The sequence below is a fragment of the Eucalyptus grandis genome, chromosome 6 (genome assembly GCF_016545825.1).
Source record: "Eucalyptus grandis isolate ANBG69807.140 chromosome 6, ASM1654582v1, whole genome shotgun sequence".
NCBI classification, from domain to species: domain Eukaryota; kingdom Viridiplantae; phylum Streptophyta; class Magnoliopsida; order Myrtales; family Myrtaceae; genus Eucalyptus; species Eucalyptus grandis.
This window is the reverse complement of record NC_052617.1, coordinates 55,052,213-55,072,184: the sequence shown is the minus strand read 5'-3', so window position 1 is coordinate 55,072,184 and position 19,972 is coordinate 55,052,213. Positions and strand designations below refer to the sequence as shown.

Below are 19,972 nucleotides of genomic sequence, written 5' to 3'. Positions count from 1 at the left end.
AATAATGTCGTATAAATTCAATGATGTCGTGTCGAATTTGCTAAATGTACATCTGATCCGGGGATCACAATGGATTATATATTTTTATAGATAATGGTAATGATGCGTGTTGATTAAGTTAAGCTGGAAATGACTGCAGTCTCGTCATGACGTTGCCTCTCGTCAGCAAGGTTCCTTTGGTCTATTTATTTGACTTTCTGCAATCATGCAAATGCCCATTTGGGTTCCAAGAGGGCTGTCTCGAGCGAATTTGTTACCTGAAAGCACGAATCCTTGGATGTTCAACTTTTGAATAAAGAATAATCCGAGTTTATAACTTTTTGGCTTGACTTAACGATAAACAAAGGAAATATATATAGGGACTAGGCCACATAAAAAGTTTGGTCCTCATATTTCATAATACATGCGAGTCTTGAATTGCATCTTATCTCATTTATGAGAATAATATCTTATATATATATATATATATATATATATATATATATATATATATATATATTTTTAGCCTCGAATTTAATTTCTAAATATCAACTTCTTAGTATTAAAAACATTAAGCGATTGGAGATCTAATCACCAAGTGTTCCTAGAAATATTTCCTTAATATGAAAAGAAAAGAATATGGCTATAAAGTAAGTTTGGAAAAATTGTTCAAATAGTTTTAAATCTACTGCACTTTTACTAAATTAATTCTAAACTTTTCAATTTTACCAATATAGTTCTAAACCTTCACATTTTGTCAATTAAGTTATAAATCTTTTCACTTCTTACCAATTGAGTTTATCCAATTAATTTTGATCGAAAATTGTTGACCTTGCACTTTTTAAATAACATTTTTGTAATATTTTTTTTATAGTTTTTTCTTCTTCTTTTAAAAAAAAAATTGGCTTTTTTTTTTTTAGGGAGGGGAGGTTTCAAATCTAGCTAGCAAGGGTTGCTGGCCAACCCTCTCTAGCCATAGGCAAGGGTTAGTCGACCCTTGCCAATTTTGGGTGAGGGCGTCACACCCCTTGCTAGCTCTTGGCGAGGGTTGCGACACCTTCACCGATGAAGGCGAGGGCACACGAGCACTCATCGAGAAATGGTGAGGGCCGCAATGCCCTCACTAGATCTAGCCAAGCAAGGGCTGCCAAGCCCTCACTTGTCCAAAATATGGCAATGGTGTCATGGCCCTCGCCTAGAGTTGACAAGGGTCACCGGCCCTCGCCTATGGCTGGTGAGGGTTGGCTAGCAACCTTTGCTAGCCAAATCCAAACCAAAAAAAGTAAAGAAAAAGAAAAAAACCATAAAAAATTTCAAAACACTATTAAAATATTATTTAAAAAGTACCACATTAATATCGCCTATCAACGTCGGTAATTTCCAACCAAAATTGGCCGGGACAGATTGAATTGGCAAAAACTAAAAAGGTTTATAACTGAATTGACAAAGTTGAAATGTTTATGAGTATAATAGATTTAAGACTTTTTAGACAATTTTGTCAAGTAATTTTCTTCAATGATCTTTGATGCTAGAGTAGACAAATAACTAGCAATAATTGATGCTATACCACACAATAAGACTTCTTTCTTGAATGATAGGGCATCCATTTACTCCCATCATCTCAACTAGCGGATAAAAGTATCATTGGTCCCTAAACTTTTTTCAATGATTAGGGTACTTAGCTAAATGCTTAGTCTTGTTTTTGAGTTATTATTAATATTAATAATAATAATAATAATAATAATAATAATAATAATAATAATAATATTATTATCATTATTATTATCATCATCATCATCATCATCATCATCATCATCATTATTATTATTATTATTATTATTATTATTATTATCATCATTATCATTATTATTATTATTATTATTATTATTATTATTATTATTATTATTATTATTATTATTTTCAATTGGATCCTTGAACCATATCAGTCTTTATTCAAATTTATTATTTTATAAGATATACTTTATGAAATATATTTCTAACAGATGAGCCGAGTTGCAAAAGATTAATTGTTTTAAATTATAAAGTGTGTTATGGTTTATGAGATGGATTATGGATTTGATTTCTTATATTGGAGGATAATGGTTTGATGTTCATTATCACAAGGGTTTTTGGGTATGCATATTGGGTTTAGGATATTCTTTTCGCCCAACCCATTAGCTTAGCTGATAATAAGTGGAAAACTTGTCAAAAGAAATCTCGGTTGCCTTGTCACCAAATGTTATGGTAGATAATAAGTAATAGATCGATTCATGGAATGAACCATTGACATGTGATTTGATGAACTTAACCAATGATGTTTGAATTGTGATGGTGGATTATATGAGTATTTCTGATTTGTATAAATTTTTATTGAAATGAAATAACTCATATTTGATTTGATATATGTATATTATATCTTTGGTTTGGATTATGAGTTTTTGGTATTTCTTTATATATGTTTAGTGGCTACTCGATTTACTTATATAGATGTACTGATCACTTGGCTGCGATTGCTCATACTATCTACCAAAAACATTTTTTTGTTTCCTTGATTAGCAACAAATAGAATGATAATGCTATTGACAAGGACTTTTAGGGAGTTAAATATGTTGTTTGATTAATTATAAAAACTTTGACGTTGTAACAAATCCACTAGTTTATCATATATATATATTAACAAGTATTGGTTATGTAGAGGCTACATCTTTTGGGTAGAATGACGGTTGTGGCATTCCCCTATTTTTATTGGATTTGGAGAGAGAGAGAGAGAGAGAGAGAGAGAGAGAGAGAGAGAGAGATGTCGGTGCCTTGCTGAAGTTGTCGCGGGGACGGTGGCTTGAGTAACGGTGACAATGGTGAGGTTCGAGGGTTGTGCAAAGGAGGGAAAGAGTGTAACGACCCGACCCTACGTGAGCCCAGTAAATACTCGCAGGAGTCAGCGACCATATAGAGATGACTATTGATTTATGAATCAGCGATTCTCACAACTAATGCCATACTTGAGATGTCTTACAGCTGATTATCGTATTGTAGTGGCAATCTATCGTGGCTAATAGAGACAGGAAGGCGTGAAAGTCAAGACCAAAAATAGAAGAGGAAAAGAGAGAAGAAAAATGATACTTTCTCTGATCTCATTAAGGTGATTGTTGGAGAAATCTTCGTGAAGTGTTTTGAAGTTTACAAAACGTTTCCATCGAGTCTAGTCGAAGGTCGGCGGACGTCGTTGGTTAAAGTCGAAGACTTCCGGACAGCCAGACTCAAGACTCAAAGTCTATCCTCATTGACAGTCTCTAATCCGTTGAAGAAAGGTTATCCAGAATTGGATGTTTTGTTCAGGATTTAATCTTATCATCTGGAGAAGATCTCGTGGTTGGAGAAGACATATAAGAATCCTTTGATTGATCAAGATTGATTCAATGACTGAAGATTCGATGATTATCTAAATATTATTGGAAGGTTCTACTTATGGAAACCGAGATCCTGATTGTATGGGCGAACAGGATTGATGGGCTATCAACACATTCCTTTAATAGCTCGAACAATCTTCCTAATTGATTCCGTCCAACGGGTAGATTGGAGGAATTCCTTTGGTAAGTGCCAACGGGTATGATGGCATAAAGGAGTATATAAGGAAGACGTTCTTAGTTGTTCGAGGTGTGCGCGATAGAAGAATTCCAAAGTCCGAAGCTCCTATTTGTTTAGATAAATCTTTTGAGCGAATACTTGTATACAAAAGAGAGTCTATATTTGTGAGAGACCTTGAGGAGGTGTGGTAAAACATCTACACTGTGGAATCAAGGCAAAGCTGTGCTGTAACTTCTCTTTTGATCATAGTGAAATCCAGCCGGTGGGCTGTCAGTGCGGAAGAGTGGACGTAGGCTTGGAATAAGCCGAACCACTATAAATCCTGTGTTCAATTTTCTCTTCCTCACTCTCTCTATCTCAATCGTATTTCATTTTGTTAATTAAGAGAGAATTTACTTTCTATCATATGTTAAGAATCGCTTCCGTATATCGATAAATTGTTTAGGCACCTATTCACCCCCTCTAGGTACTCATACTAGCAATATCAATTGGTATCAGAGCCCGTGTACTCACTTTGTTTGAAGTGTTTTACTTCAGAGTTAAAGATCCATGGCTAGTATGCTAGCACCGGGGCTAATGGAAGGGCAAAGCAATACCAGACCACCCTACTTTGATGGAAAGGATTACAACATCCGGAAGAACAAGATGAAAGCTTTCCTACGATCAAAGGATCCTCTCGGAATGGGATGTTGTAGAAAAAGGAATTACTCCTACCACTGCATCAGTCTCTGAAAGAGGAAAAGAAACTGAAGAAACCAGCGGAATGTCTCAGGAAGAAATAATCAAGAGACAAACACTCGATGCAAAAGCAATTTACTCCTTATATTGTGCTTTATCACCAACTGAATATAATAGAATATCTTCTTGTGGTACAGCAAAAGAAGTTTGGGACAGATTGCATATCACCTATGAAGGAACAGATCAGTGAAGGAAACAAGAATCAACATTCTTCTCGGTCAATACGAAGCCTTGAGAATGAAACCGGGAGAATCAATATCGACATGTTTAGTCATTTTACAGATATTGTGAATGGTCTTGAAAATCAAGGTCAACCAACTTCGATCCCATGAAGGTAAACAAGCTACTTGCGTGGACTCTCCAGGATTGGAATCACATAAAGACTTCGAGAAGAGAGACGCGAGAGAATCATGCCACTATCGTCGATGAGCTGATTGGAACTCTTCAGTCCTATGAAGTGGAAAGGATCAATGAAGATGAAGATCCAAAAGATAAGAAATCCATTGCATTAAAATCAAATGATGATTCGATGATACAGATTCTGAAGATGATATGGACGATGAGGAGCTTGCTCTCATGATAAGAAGATTCAGAAAACTAAATAGAAAAGGAAGAAGGTTCAACTCAAAGAAACAAAGCTTTCAAAGACAGCAGACCAAGTCCGTTGATGATGAGGAACCAAGTAAAGATGTAGTCTCGCTTTGAATGCAAGAAAAAGGGACACATCAGACCCAACTCCTCTCTTCGAAAAAGAAGAGAGGAAAAGCTGAAAAATTTCGAAAAGCTCTCAAAGCCGAAAACGGAGTGATACCGAGTGTGAAGAAAGTGATAATGAATATGCCAATCTATGTCCGATGGCACAATCGGACTCGGGACTGGATCAAACTCGGGATCGGACTCGGACAGTGAATTTGAGGCAAGTGATTTTAAAATTCCTGTCAAATTTTCTAAATATATTGATGAACTATGCTTTAGTCTTAAGACTTCTCTCAAAAGAATTTCCGAACTGAAAAAAGAAAACTCAGCTCTAAAACAAAATGAAAATGTTTTAGCAGAAAGAGTTAAAAGTCTAGACTTGTCTGTTTCCAATCTTAAAGAAAATGAAGATAATCTTTTAAAAGAAAATGCTTTTTTAAAAACAGATTTATCAAATATATCAAAGAAATTTTCTATAGGGTCTGAAAAACTTGAGAAAATTCTTTCAGCACAAAGACCTTACTTCAATAAGTCCGGTCTAGGTATGAAGAAACAATCCCCTTGATTGATTTTCCTAAAGTAAAAGAAAGAATTAAGAAAAGACTCTCAAGTGAGGTTTACAAAAATCACTTCAAGAAAGTTTTTGTAAAACCTCGTAGGCGAAATGCTCTCGGATGTTCTAAGTGCAACAGTCCGGATCACTTTGAAAAAGAGTGTCCTATGGTTTGGAAACCTGTTAAGAAAGTATGGGCTAATACTGTTTATCTTACTAACACCAAAGGACCCAAGAAAATTTGGGTACCAAAGAAAGCTTGAGACTCTCTTTCAATTGCAGGTGTCCGTCAAAGAAAAGGTAAAGTGGTATCTTGGCGGTGGATGCTCAAGACACATGACAGGAGACTCAAATTGCTTCATAAATCTTGTTCAAGTAAATGGTGGAAAAGTTTCATTTGGAGGAAACAACAAAGGAAGTATTGTGGGATTTGGAACCGTGAAAATAGGAACTCTCACAATAAGTAATGTTTCCTTAGTGGAAGGACTCAATTACAATCTTCTCAGCATTAGTCAATTGTGTGATACTGGTTTCAAGATCTTCTTTCAAGAAGGAACATGTTCGGAATCGGTAAAGACTCTACTCGATCTTTCATGGGTCGAAGACATGGAAATATCTATCTTCTGGATGTGAAACCAAATGAATCGCAATGCCTTATCTCAATTCAAGACGAAGCAAGCTTATGGCACAAAAAGCTTGGTCATGTCAACATGAAGCAATTAGCCAAAATTTCTTCAAAACGGCTTGTTCGAGGACTACCCAGCATTGCCATACCAAAAGACCGATTCATGCACTCCATGTATTCGGGAAAGCAGGTAAGAAATTCTTTTAAGCCAATTAATTATGTCTCTACTAATCATGTACTACGTTGCTGCATATGGATCTTTTCGGACCAACCGAACTCAAAGTATTGGGGGTAAGAAGTATTGCCTAGTAATTGTTGATGATTACTCCCGTTTACTTGGGTATATTTCCTTGCAAGTAAGTCTGAAACCTTTTCGTATTTTGAAAAATTTGCTAAAATGGTTCAAAATGAAAAAGGATGTGTTATATCTAGTATAAGAACAGATCATGGAGGTGAATTTGAAAATCAAGATTTTACAAAATTACGTGATGAATCATTTGTAAGCATGTGTTTTCCTCTCCATATACTCCTCAGCAAAATGGAGTTGTGGAAAGAAAGAACAGATCTCTTCAAGAAATGGCAAGAACTCTTTTAATTGAAAGTAAAATTTATTCTCGATTTTGGGCTGAAGCTGTTTCAACAGCATGCTATATCATCAATAGAGTCTTCTTAAGATCTATTCTTCGAGAAAACCCCTTATGAGTTATTCAAAGATAAGAAGCCTATTGTTTCATACTTTCATGTATTTGGGTGCAAATGTTTCATATTGAAAAATGCAAAAGATCGAGTTGGTAAGTTTGAAGAAAGATCGGATGAAGGTATCTTCCTTGGATATTCTACTTCAAGCAAAGCCTACGAGTCTATAACAAGAAGAGCGAGGCGTGGAGGAGTCAATGAATGTCAAATTTCAAGACTCAACGCAAGATGAATCAAGTCGACTCATCAAGAAGAGTCTCGAACTGCTCTGAACCCTCCAAAGTCTACAACTCAAGAAGCATCTCGAGACTCACGGAAAACCAGCTTCAAGATGTTCGTGAAAATCTAAACAAAGAAAGAGATCATCAACCGAGACAAATCAACGAGTAAGCTGGAAGCATAAGTCTAGTCATCCCAAAGATCTTATAATCGGCGAAATTAATGAAGGAATTCGCACCAGATCCAAAAGGCGAGAAGAGTCTAGTCTTTGTGGCACTCGTTTCGAAATTGAACCAAAGAGCATAGAAGAAGCTTTATCGATGAAAGCTGGATTGAAGCTATGCAAGAAGAGCTCGACAGTTCAGCATAAATGATGTCTGAAATTGACATCCAAACCTAAAGGTAAAACTGTTATTGGAGCTAAATGGGTTTTCGAAACAAGATGAACGAGAAAGGAAAAGTCGTACGAAATAAAGCAAGACTCGTGGCCAAGGGATATACGCAAGAAAAAGGAATAGACTATGATGAGACTTACGCTCCAGTGGCAAGGTTAGAAGCTATTCGACTATTTTTTGCGTTTGCTTGTTATAAGAATTTCAGGTTATTCCAAATGGACGTAAAAAGCGCCTTCCTAAATGGATTTATCCATGAGGAAGTTTATGTGGAACAACCACCAAGGTTTGAAGACCCAAAGAAGCCAGACTCAGTCTTCAGACTGAAAAAGGCTTTGTATGGTTTAAAGCAAGCACCTCGGGCTTGGTACGACAGATTGAGTAAGTTTTTAATTCAAAATGGTTTTGTCAAAGGTAAAGTAGATACGACCTTATTTATCAAGAAGGAAAACAAAAGTTTCTTACTTGTTCAAATATATGTGGATGACATTATTTTCGGATCCTCTAATGAGAATCGTGCAAGAAATTTTCTAAGTCTATGCAGGATGAATTTGAAATGAGTATGATGGGAGAATTAACATTTTTTCTTGGTCTTCAAGTAAAACAATTGGAGGAAGGAACTTTTATTTATCAAGAAAAATATGCTAATGATCTTGTCAAAAGGTTTGGACTGGAAAAGTGCAAAAGGTCGACATTCCAATGTCAAGTTCTTTAAAGATAGACAAAGATGAAGAAGGGAAGAAAGTTGATCAAAAGCTGTACAGAGCATTATTGGATCACTTCTTTATCTTACCGCCTCTAGACCTGATATTTTGTTGAGTGTTTGCATCTGTGCTAGGTTTCAATCGATCCTAGAGAATCTCATCTCGGTGCTGCGAAACGCATCATTAAATACGTCGCTTCATCATCAAGCATCGGTCTTTGGTATCCTAAGAAGGAGACTTTAATCTTCCGGGGATATTTAGACGCAGATCTGGCCGGTTGCGAGTTGATAGAAAGAGCACTTCAGGAACTTGCCGGTTGCTTGGAAGCGGGACGGTGTCTTGGTTTTCAAGGAAACAAAGCACTTGTGTCTCTTTCAACAACGAAGCGAGTATGTAGCTCTTGGAAGTGCTGTTCGCAAATTCTATGGATAAAACAACAGCTAAGAGACTTTGAAATTGAAGACTCATGCACGGAGATTAATTACGACAACACCAGCGCTATCAACCTCACCAAAAATCCAATTCTCCACTCAAGAGCAAAGCATATAGAGATTCGACATCACTTTATAAGAGACCATGTTCAAAATGGAGATGTTTCAATTCAATTTGTTGACTCAAAGAATCAAGCGGCGGATATATTCACAAAGCCTTTGGAGAAAAATCAATTTGAGTCTATACGGTCCAGACTCAACATTTTGAGGTATGAGGATATCAAAGTCTAAAGACGTTCAGACTCAGGCTTACAAGACTTTATCTCTGTCTTGGCTCGACCTTCGACCGTAAGTCTTTCTCTCTCCAATCTTATCTTGAAAAGGTACGATCATCGACCGTGTTTAAATTGTTGCTATATTTAATTAACATAAATATTGCATCGATTCATTTTCAAAAGGGAAGTTATTTTTGAAATAACTATTTTTGCGGATAAAGACAGTTATTTTGAAAATGCATATTTTTATTTCCTTTGTGACGGTTCGTTTACTCTTCTTTTTAACCGATTGTGCACTGTCGATTTCTCTTCACTTTTCTATTCACTTTTCTCTCAAAAACCCTAGAAAGCATCGATCCTCAATTCCCGTTTGTCTTCTTCGCTAAATCTTCAAAAAAAAAGTTTTCATCTTTTAAGGAAAGTCAAGCAAGGAATCTTCCAAACACCGAGAAAGATGTCATCTTCACGAAAATCCTCAAGAATCGCAAGCGGGGACCACAGAGAATGAGTGAGGGGCCTACGCACTTCGATCTTGCGAAGATGAAGTTACTCCGGATCAGCAACCGAGCCCACAACATTCTCAAGCAACGTCGGTCTCCTCCATCTAGTCCTCAGGCGGTGTTCATCAGCATCAAGAAGAAATCATCGAGGATGCGAGACCCGTAAGAGTTCAAAAGCCCGCTTTTATTTACAAGCTATATCGTGCCTTAAAAGGAATTCGTACTCCTTTGAACTATGTTGATGAGTTTCTTAGAGACAAAGGATATAGGAACGAATATATCTTTCGAAAAATGGAAAGTTTGGGAATCGCTCGTAAAGGGGTGGTGAGGAAACCCTTGTGAATATCCCAAGTGATCCTCCCGACGGGGACCGAATCCTGTAGATGGGAATGACGATGACAATCTGTTCAGTCTATTTCAACCGAAAATGGTTATTGCGGCTGAAATTCAAGGAAAAATGGGAGATTTGTTCAGATCAAAGGAACAAAATGATCTGTACTCGAAATTGCTGAAGCGTGGGGTAATAAACCCTAGAAGTGTGGACTTTGATTTTCCGGATCTTTGTGAAAGTGAACTTGAGGGAAAAGTTCAGTTATCTTCAACTTGAAAAGTTTTGCTCGACTCAAGCGAGGCTTATACCGAATTGACTGCATATTTCTATTCAAATCTTAGCTTTTGGATGCGAATAGATTCTCCTTCAGGGTTAAAGAACAAGACTATGTTGTGGATATGAATATCTTTGGCGAGATGTGTTAGAAGTTGAGAGAGGCAGATATCAACCAATCAAAGTTTCCATTCTTTGGGGCCACACTTGAACCTGGTGAAGGACGGGAGAACAGATGAGAAGATCACCTACTCACGGATGAATGCATTCAACATCTTGCTTCACAAGATTGTGATCAATTGCCTTCGGCCGAAATCAACTTCCAAAACTGATATTTCAAGTTCTGAGGCAAAGTTGATGTATGCCATCCTCTGTGGTAAGAAGTTTTCTCTCCCTCATACTGTTATGTTTCACATGTATAGAGCAGTGATGAAGGACAGAGGTCAACTCCCTTACCCAAGCCTTGTTACGAAGTTATTTAGACATCTGAATATTCAGCCTCCGCAAATCTTTTGTGTTCGATCATGCGATCATATGGTGGTAGGACTGAAAATGGTGACCAAAATGCGTCACGAAGGAACCGAGCAAGGAATTGGAGAAATTCAAGGAGAAGACTCCTACCAAATCTCATCAATTCTCTTTCGCTAAGAGAAAAGGGAAGGAGCCCATGGCTGCTTCATCAAAGAAAAGAAGAGCTCTCCTCGTTGAGGATGAAGATGATGATGAAGACATCACCATCTCTGCAATGGCTTTGAGGAATTTAGGTCGTCCTGTTCCACAGAAAGAATCGGAACAAAAGACGAAAGAAACAGAGGAGAAGGAAGAAGAAGAAAGAGAAGCAGAGCAAGAAGCAGAGAAAGAAAGACCTGAAGAAGAAACAAGAGAAGAAGGAGAACCTGAGGAAATCTCTTCTCCACCTGTAGGCATAGAAACAGGGGGAGATCAGGAGAAAGGAGTGACGTCTTCATATCCTGATGCAAGTGAAGGAGTCAGTCGCTCGCCTGCGCAGACCCGGAAGATGTTTATGCATCTCGGTTTCCGGAAGAAGGTCATGAAGTGTCATCACCAAATCTGCAAGACTATGCCGATCTACCATCTTCGCGGATCGAGTCGAAGCAAGTACTCGGACCGATAATGGAGCAGATTTTCGAGAATCATGGATCTTCTCTTGGAGATGAAATGTCAGATTTATGCCTTGGGATGCGAAGTTCAAAGTTTGAAGAATGAAAGTCAAGCTTCTTCCTGTTCATTGAATGATAAGATGCAAGCCCTCTCTATTCGAATCAGGCCAATGCCAAGAGTGAGGAGGTTGTACGGTGAAGGAAGACTTTAAAAGGCTGGAAGGCATCGTTCGGTCTATGGAAGATTTTCAGCTTGTCCGCATTCCCAAGACTTCATCTCATTCTTTTTAAATGATGACAAAAAGGGGGAGAGATGCATGATTTGATCAAAAAAACTTTCAATCATTTTTAACTGTTTGTTGGATTGTGTTGTTGTTTAACTGTTTTTGACAGACTTTGACTTTGTTTTGTGTCCGGATGAGATCGAACTAGACTTGGACTTGATTTGCTTCTATTAACAAGTATTGATATCTTATGGATGGTTTTATTATATACTAGACTAACCTATTTTCTGTGGTTGCAGATTCTAGTGTTAATCTTTTAGCCATTCATCTCTATAAGATATGCATATGTGTTTGAAAAATGTTTTGCAGGTCAAAATTATCCAAATCTGCAGGAAGGTTTTGTCACCATCAAAAAGGGGGAGATTGTTGGAGAAATCTTCGTGAAGTGTTTTGAAGTTGACAAAACGTTTCCATCGTCTAGTCCGAAGGTCGGAGACTCATTTGGTTAAAGTCTCGAAGACTTCCGAACAGCCGAGACTCAAGACTCAAAGTCTATCCTCATTGACAGTCTCTAATCCGTTGAAGAAAGGTTATCCGCAGTGGATGTTTTGTTCAGGATTTAATCTTATCATCTGGAGAAGATCTCGTGGTTGGAGAAGACATATAAGAATCCTTTGATTGATCAAGATTGATTCAATGACTGAAGATTCGATGATTATCTAAATATTATTGGAAGGTTCTACTTATGGAAACCGAGATCCCGATTGTATGGGCGAATGTGATTGATGGGCTATCAACACGTTCCTTTAATAGCTCGAACAATCTTCCTAATTGATTCCGTCCAACGGGTAGATTGGAGGAATTCCTTTGGTAAGTGCCAACGGGTATGATGGCATAAAGGAGTATATAAGGAAGACGTTCTTAGTTGTTCGAGGTGTGTGCAATAGAAGAATTCCAAAGTCTGAAGCTCCTATTTGTTTAGATAAATCTTTTGAGCGAATACTTGTATACAAAAGAGAGTCTATATTTGTGAGAGACCTTGAGGAGGTGTGGTAAAACATCTACACTGTGGAATCAAGGCAAAGCTGTGCTGTAACTTCTCTTTTGATCATAGTGAAATCTAGCCGGTGGGCTGTCAGTGCGGAAGAGTGGACGTAGGCTTGGAATAAGCCGAACCACTATAAATCCTGTGTTTAATTTTCTCTTCCTCACTCTCTCTATCTCAATCGTATTTCATTTTGTTAATTAAGAGAGAATTTACTTTCTATCATATGTTAAGAATCGCTTCCGTATAGCGATAAATTGTTTAGGCACCTATTCACCCCCCTCTAGGTACTCATACTAGCAATATCAGTGATAACCTCATCACTTAAGTCTGTCACCACTTGATTTTGAATGATAAGAGCTGGAAATATTTTTGTTTAACTCTTTCTTGTGATGTAAGCCAATTACAGCGCGCAATGATAATAGATTCCAGAGGGCTGGTCATGTTTTGCTTGAAGCTGTGAAACTTAAGCAAGGCAACTCAGTTTCTGCATTTGATCGGTCTTTTCAAGGTCCGTCTCTGCAAATTCATCCGTGATCTCGTTCGCCATATGACTCCGGTTCTTGCAGTATATTGCATACAAGATCAGTTGGGCAGCCCCAAGTCCAGTCCCCAATCCATTAGGCACCTGCAACAAAATTACGTCCAATGCCCTCAACTGTCAAGTTCAAATTGCATATTCTGAAGATTGACTCGCCACATGCAGGCGCGCACGCACACAATTATGATATAAGGCGATGGCTTACGATGAGAAACAGGTCCCTACTAAGAAGGCCGTATGTGAGCCTGAAAATGCCACATAAGAAGGTGAACAACAATAACGAAAATGGCATGAACTTCATCTTGATTACCGACATCTGTATGTACCAAATGAAACCGATATAACCAAGTGCTTGATTCAAAATACCATTTGAACTTCCGGTACTAGGAAAACTCTCCTTTTGATGATGACGACTACATATTTAAAGATGTAATTAGTATTTCACATAAATTGAGTGTGTAATCGCCTACTCCAAAAACTTGAACTGTTGGAGTACAACGTGGAATCTATTTCAATATCTTAACAATTAAGATCTTACCATGACTGATAAAGGTGAAGCATACATGATAGTAGAGGAAATGTCGAGCGTGATGCCACATAAGAGTTTCCGGGTCTTCCCATGCAGGGCGAAGGGGGAGACAAAGGCAAATGTTATGAAAAGAATCAGAGCAAGAGAACAATGTCCGATGATCTTCGCCCTCTCCTTCTTTGGTCCGTATGTGATGAAGATTGAAACGTGAATTCAATCACTACTCCTATGCCACTAACGATCGATATCAGAAGGTTGTCCGACGACATGAATGGTAGTCCATACCTTTTAAAAAATTTAGCCATGTATAAATAGACATACGCACAAGTTTGGTTGATTAGATAGAAAATGAGTCGATTAGTGCCTTAGAAACATTGTGCTTATTGTTATGAATCTTGCAGAACTCACCAAGTGTAGAAGAGACAATTAAGTAGGCTTATCACATAGGGGACGCCAGAGAACTGCTCGGTCGACTGGCTTCTTATGATCCTCTTGAACGTCATGCTAGAATAGTTATGCAGCTTCACAAGTTTTAGCGAAAAAGATGGAACAATAACTTAGCAAGACGATACACTGTGACTTACATAGGCGCCAAGAAAAGGAACAGACCGACTGCATTTCCTATGTTGGAAACAGGGAAAGCGCGGAGAACAAATAAAGCAATGAAAGAGGACGGGGACCGAATGACAAGAAGAAATGCAGAAATCAGAATGGAAAACGCCGTACCGAGAACGCCGCACAAGAAACGGAGAAGGCCCATGGCTTTTCTCAGGTCAAAAGCAAGTGAGAAGAAAGAAAATAAGGCGAAGTGACAACAACAAATCTGCCCTGAAGTTGAAGGCCTTACTAATTTGGTAATGTCAGTAACTCTGGTTCGTTGATATATAGAGATGAACAACTCTAATATGACGAGAGTAGACAAAGATTAGTGGAACTTTCTCTTCTGTTCCAAAGTGGATTCTGCCAAACTTGAATAGGAGCTTAAAATACTCTATGGAAGAGGTGAAGCAAGAATTCTGTCCGAAGCAAATCTTTCTGTAATTTAAAAGTTAGCCATAATTGCTAAAAAGTTAGATTAGAAGGTGACATTGATCACACTTTCTTAGTGGAACGTTCCGTATATTTGTTGTGGTCATTTTTATAATCTACTAATGGGGAGTGGGGTTACTGTTGAAGCAAATAATCTTAGCGCAACATATTTTTCTCACTCGAGTTTGTATTCAAAACTTTTTGAAATGATGAGATTTCATCTCAAGTTTCAAAGAGCGATTAAGAGTTCACAGGATCCTAATATACTCGTTGAATCGAAATGGTTGTCATCCATTTTGGTAAGAACTACTGAGCCATCCATGCTCTTGACCCTTTCGCCTCAAGCTCCGAATTATTCATACTAGGGATTTGAAAATGGTTATACAATAATCAGTGAGATTAAAATCTCAACAAGTCATCCCCTAAGCCCCCGGTTAGGACACCAACTCAACTTAGGGTATCTCTTCAGAAACACCACACAAACAAACCAAAGATTAACAACCAATAAGCAATAGTCAGTCCGCATGCAACTTTACCTGGTATGCCATACCCTGCACGTTATAACTTAGTACAATACACGCAATGCACATAGCCATTGGATGATACAGTTCATCAATCACATATAAGTCGTGTCACAAGCGATCTCACCTAGCCATTGCCACACCCCGCACGTTATCGATTCATGCGTGTGCGCCATAAACAATGTGCTTAACTCATGCATGACTGAATCAACGATGCAATGATTCTTATGCGTTCTTGCACATTAGTGCATCACATAACACATATCAATTAATCACATGAGTCCCGATTATAAGGTAAAATCATTATGACACGTCCCATACCGTGCCACACAATTTTATCCCATAATAAGGCCCAACCATCTCACTCTAAAAATTCAAATTCAACAGTCCCACTTAATAATCCGACTCAATGCTCAATACTCGGCTCAAGGTTCTAGAGGTGCCCTCTCCCCACGAACTTCTGATATCGCATAGCACTTAGTCCCTGACCTTAATTAGTAATAGTTCAAGTTACTAGAGGTGGCTCCCACGCAGTCATATTGTCGTGTAGCATTTAGTTCTCAACTATGATAAGTAATAGTTCAAGTTACTAGAGGTGGCTCTCACGCAATCATGCTGTCGTGTAGCACTTAGTTCTCGACTATGATAAGCAATAGTTCAAGTTACTAGAGGTGGCTCTCACGTAGTTATGCTATCGTGTAGCACTTAGTTCTTTACCTGCTGACAACCAATCGGTTTTCTCAACACAACTCACTTTTTCATAAAAGCAGTCCATCTCCTATGTCCCTTAAACAACCATTTTTTCCCATTTTCGTGAAAATCACTCAATTCATGCGGATGTCCACGCATTTACATGCCCATTCACCTCATAAAATCAACACATATGAAATTAGATCATTTTTCGCATTCAAGATGAACAATGCACGTGAACAAAGTGCGTGTGAAAACGTGATCTTGGGTGAACAATGCACGTGAACAGTAAATTTCTAGAATTTAATAAATAATAAATTAAAAATCTGAAATTAATAAAACATTAATTAAAACAAACAAACAATTAATTAAGCAAAACAAGCTTAGTTAAACACATAAGCACAATTAAGCAAATAAAGTGAGATTAAGATAAACTAATCTAATCCATCCATATAACCACCTATCTTAAGGCTAATGCAACTTAATTAAACCTCTTAAACCATAATTAATCCTAACTAAACCAACCCTAAGCAAGTTTAGGCACTAATCGAAGGATTATGAGCTAAACTCACCCTTTAAGCAGGCCGAAGACACGGATGTGGTGACGACGACGGTGGCTATGCACCGGGACTTCTTCCACGATGATTCAAGGAAGTCCCAAGGCTGAAACAACAGCCACAAGCTCTGCATCCCACTGAAACTCCCAAAAATTAGACTGCCAGAGGAGAAACGGAGATGGGCGGCTGATTGGAGCTTTGACGAGAGATTGGCCGGCAATCGGCGGCACCTGGGGGTTGAAGGGGAGTTGCTGGTGGCTGGGATGGGCGGAGGAAGGGTTGGAATGGAAGAAAAATAGCTGAAAAGGCGAAATCGGGCGGGCTCCAAGCGGTCTAGTGAGGGGCTGCTTTTGGCCGACAGGCGGGTTGGCCAACGGCTTCATTCGGTGAGAGGTCAAGCTCGTCCATACGGTCTAGCCCTCTTAGACATGGTAGTGGGTGGCACAAAAGCTGATTCTCACATGAAGGCAATAAACAACTCAATTTTTCGGAGAAAGGTCAGCTGGAGCAGAACAAGGCTAGATGATCAAACTATCGCTGGCTTCTGGCCAGCCAGTGGGTCAGCCAGTGGCTCCAATCGACGAACGGCCAAGTTAGGGCAAACGGTCTAGGTGTCCTAAGCATAGTGGTGGGTGGCATGCACGTTGGTTCCCACGGGAAGGCAACAATCAACTCCACTTTTCACAAGAAGGTCTGCAGGAGCATAATGAAGAAGAAAGGGAAAAACAAAGGAGAGAGGGGTCCGGTCAAAATGGAGTTGAAGAGGAGAGAAAGAGTTAAGTGAGGGCTGGTGCACTCTCCAAGAAGGCCATAAAGGGTTGCCTCAAGTTCCCATGCAATGACATCATCTTCTCTCTCTTCATTTTGCCTTATTCACTTGCTTTTAGGAGCAAAATGGTCATTTCCACCTTGCACAAATTCCCAATCTGCCCTTGGGCCAAAATTGATGGGTGGGCCTAAAAAATCGGCTTGGAAATGAATAGTAATGGGCTTGGGAATTGATTGGCTCAAATGGGCTTAAGGCTAGGTAATGGGCTTGGAAGAGAAAATAGTGGATTGGGCACCATGGGTTCACTTGCTTGCCTTAGGCCCACCATGGTGGCTATCCCACCTTGGGCCTAAGGCCCACGCTTGCCTAGCCTGGCCCATGTCTTCACGGGCTCATTTTCTCGATCCGAAAATCCCTTTTCCAAGTACTCGAATTAATTGGCGCTATCAACTGTCAAAGTAGCATCATCCAAAGTCCGTCCCGGACGTTCTTAATAATTTGAAGTCCAATATTTAGTTCTCATGCCATGTCAATTTCGCCCTAATGTCATTTTAGGTACAACTCAAACGGATAAGCAGCTTTGAGGATTCACGTGTAATTGACTTGTGCCAAACCATGTTCAAAACATCTCGACGCATGGACATCCTTGACTACATGAAATTGCGGGTGATAGATTCTTATTTTAAAGTACACGATTACTGAGGATCGACATAAGGTCATTCACGATCTCAATAATAGTAAACGGAATCACCCGTCGTTCCATTAAGTTCTGTCCACGAATTGACTTCTAGTTGTCCTTAAAATCGGCTGGCCTATCTATAAGATTGTCCTCACGCAAGTCTCACGGTCAAGTCGTTTTCTCAAGTCAAATTCTTTAGTCGTACGAGTTCTGTCTTCATTAGCATTTCCTCTCAAGGTCAGTATGTCTGGAGTAATCAATTCCGAGTGGAATCAACTAACAATGCATTGACGAAATTGACGTTCATTCTTCCCTCGAAGGGCTCAAATTTCAAGATGTCATAGCACTACTCTTTTCAGCCTTCATTACTAGTGGAGTATGGGCAAAACCTCTATACATAAAAGCTAAAACTATTATAGCAAGAGTAATGCGTCTATTCTGCGCAAGATTTGCAGCTATTTAGAGATAGTCCTTATTAACTTTAAGTGTAGGATAGTAGACTACATATTTCAACGGTCAGTATAATAAGAAAGTGATATGTTCCTTTTCATCAATAGGACTAGTCGCTCTACCATATCATTCAAGGAACTTACTGTATGCAAGAACTCTATATGGAATGAAAAAAGAGATATCAACTATAGGCAATTGCTCGACAGAATGACCAATCAGTTAATAGCCTGCTAGGGTATACATCTCTAGAAGAGTGATGATGGTCATAGGTCCCTAAGGAAAAAGAAAGCAATTAGTCAGAGGAGACCAAAAGTATACCGCAAGCCCAACCAGTCCCAAGTTTATGCCATAAGAAGACATACTAATTGCAAGTGCCTTCTCAATCCTAGCACCTATCCAAATGAGTTAGGTTGGTTCATCATCTTTTAGTTGGAGGTACCATCTATGAAAATTTGCTTCAAATGAGGGAAACTCGTGAAATCGAGGATAAACTAAAGACAAAATGTCTTAGAAGGAGCAATGTTGGAAGGCCAAAGTCTCATGTTTAGTAGGAAAATAAGCCTTGAGTGGAGGAGCGACTTTGTTATGGTCAATGGGATTGGGACCCAAGAGAAAACAACTTATCATGTCATCAACAACATCCAACAAACTAAAGCAACAATCTTTTAGCATGTTCCCCCATTTGGAGAGCATCCAAATTGCTGATGTAGCTTGATAAGTCATAATCAAAGGCCTTCTTTAGTGCCATGGTGGATGATGAAGTAGAGAAGAAAGGGAATCGCAAAAGAGAATCTCGAAATAGGGTAAGAAGACGAAATATAGCAATAGAATCTCTAAGGAGATACCGGTAGAAGATGACGACTAAAAATGCGGGAGGAAATAGTTACCTATGAAATTAGAGAAAACGTGTCCAGATAATATAGGGAATGAAAAGCCATATCAGGGAAAAGACGTAAGAAGATAGAAAATTATGATCGCCTTGGAAAGTCGTGCGGAAACAAGGTATTTCTTTAAAAGAAATAAATTCAAAAAAGGGTAAAAGCAAATACCCAAAAACACCCCGTTTGTCACGTGTTAATCACAAGGGGAATAATAAAAGCAAAATGCTTCTGTTTTGCTAGTGAAAGTTAGGGACAACCAACATTCGCGAAGGGGACTTGAGCTAGTGTCGATGGGATTCTAAACACAAATTCCAAAGTCAACAGCTAGATAATTAATTGCCATGTGTCAAGCTATGGGAATGGTGCATTATGTTTGAATTTAAGTAAAATTAGCATTAGAGCTCAAGTGAAAATAATTGTTGTGTGAAATGCGCATAAAAATAGCAAGCCATTAAAAAGTATCGTCGATAAATCAAGAAATAGCTTATGGATAAAGTTGCCAAGAAATCACCCGCCGTGGTGACTCCATTGGATAAGGCCCCGTTGATCCTTGCTCAAGGTGAGGGGTTATCATCGAAGGCACTTGGTGCCTTAACCGCTTGCACGGGGTGGTGGTTCACTTGTGCGGCCTCGGGGGTTTGTCTGCCGGCTGCCAAACGAGTTTGCTGAGTCATGGAAGATAAAGTTGCCAAGAAGAGATAAAAACATGAAGAATGCAAAGAGTAGCATCCATGGAGAAGAAGTCAACTAATGACTACCAATTCACCCTATAATACCAAGTATGTTCATTGAGGAAGCCCCTCGCATAACATAACAATTATTTTTACTTTATCTTTACTTTATTAAATTTTTAGTTGTAGTCCTTCAAGATTCCCGTCGTACATTGAATTTCGACGTACATCTCTATCCGATTCAACATCTTTAATTAAATTTTAGTAT

General features: G+C 38.8%; 1 pseudogene; it reads right to left on the bottom strand.

The window, feature by feature from the left end:
• Positions 1 to 12,853: 12,853 nt before the first annotated feature.
• LOC120294550 lies at positions 12,854 to 14,217 on the bottom strand (annotated as a pseudogene).
• Positions 14,218 to 19,972: the final 5,755 nt, after the last annotated feature.